Source organism: Galeopterus variegatus, unplaced genomic scaffold (assembly GCF_000696425.1).
Source record: "Galeopterus variegatus unplaced genomic scaffold, G_variegatus-3.0.2 Scaffold5761, whole genome shotgun sequence".
Classification (NCBI taxonomy): domain Eukaryota; kingdom Metazoa; phylum Chordata; class Mammalia; order Dermoptera; family Cynocephalidae; genus Galeopterus; species Galeopterus variegatus.
This window is the reverse complement of record NW_007731872.1, coordinates 123,243-124,571: the sequence shown is the minus strand read 5'-3', so window position 1 is coordinate 124,571 and position 1,329 is coordinate 123,243. Positions and strand designations below refer to the sequence as shown.

At 47.6% G+C, this 1,329-nt stretch overlaps 1 protein-coding gene across 1 annotated transcript in view; it reads left to right on the top strand.

The window, feature by feature from the left end:
• The window catches only part of LOC103605359 (endophilin-A3-like), a 27,820-nt gene that overhangs the window by 21,340 nt on the left and 5,151 nt on the right, over nt 1-1,329 (top strand). The window lies entirely within an intron of this gene.

Sequence of the window (1,329 nt, the reverse complement as noted above, 5' to 3'; positions counted from 1 at the left end):
CTCATAAAAGCCTACCTGGCTCTGGCATGGAAGTCTGAAAGCCTTGGCTTTCACAATGTTTCACAACTGAAATGGCATTATTTTGGAACTTAAAAGCTAAACATTGACTGCTTTGTTCAAGGCTGGGTTCTGCCCTCCCCCTCAAGTAAGGGAGGCCACAGCTCATTGGGTTGAGGGCTTCAGGCCACAAAAATGACCCAGAATGAAAAATGCAGTGGATGATATTTCAGAATATCGTCCCGCTGAGTGTGTAATTCAGGACAGCCAGCCTGAGCTCTGGTTGGTGTGGAGTTATCAAGTGCCTGCACTGCTGAGAATTATGCTCTGTGCTGCGCGCAGCGTGGGGGCGGGTGGAGGGCCAGGTGCACACGCGTGACTTAAGTCAGGGAACTCTTGTACGGGGTCTCTCCACTCAGTGGTCTCGGGAGAGAGGCCATGTCTCGGGTTTATGTGCTGATGGAGTGTGATATGAGGGCTGGTCTCTTTCCAGCTCTCAGAATATCAAAGTGGGCAGTGTGGCAGTGGTCCCTCGCCTGGAATGAATGAAGTGAGAAGTGAGTAATGTGTCTTTTCCCTGATTTGTTCAGTGTGTGTGTGCAGAGAGTGCACATGTATGCACATGTAGGGGGGTGGGCTTGGACAACTGCATGCCTGCCATTTAGTATTTATTTTGGTCATTGCAGGTGGCTTAGAGAGTAAATTGGAGGGAAAAAGATATATAGTTAGCCCTGCAGTCAGTGTGATAGTCCACAAAATGTCTTGGCAGCCTTTAGCAGTGTCATAGATCATGGAGGAGGTGACACAGAGCAAAGTAGATCATGGCCTGGGGTCTGGAAACTTGGTATCTCATTCTGGCCTAGCCTTTAGCCCTGGAGCTAGGCCATTGTGACCTCTCGGGTGCATTGTTGCCTCCTCTTCCAAGAGGGGTGTTCACGGAAGACTGCCAAATTCCCACTAGCATTAACATTCTGTGTTCAAGGAAGTGCTTCCCAAGACTACCACGTGGTTTGGCACTTGACTCCTTCTCGGATGAAAACTGGTAGTGGGAGAAATGCTACAAGAATACTAATCATTTTTTATATACCACATTAAACCAGTTATACATTAATAAAATCGACTTTGACTCATGGCTCAAGTTGCTGTGGGTTTCCAGGGCCCAGCCCCCACCCACCCACCCAGATGTGTCCTGTCTGACCAAAGGAAAATGGAAAGTTCTGCCTTGTGAACACTCCATTCCCCAGTGCTTTGAAATCATTGAATGTTATTCTGTTCAAAATAATGAACTAAGCCCCAGTTTTTAAATTCATCTACTCCCCAACTCCCACCATA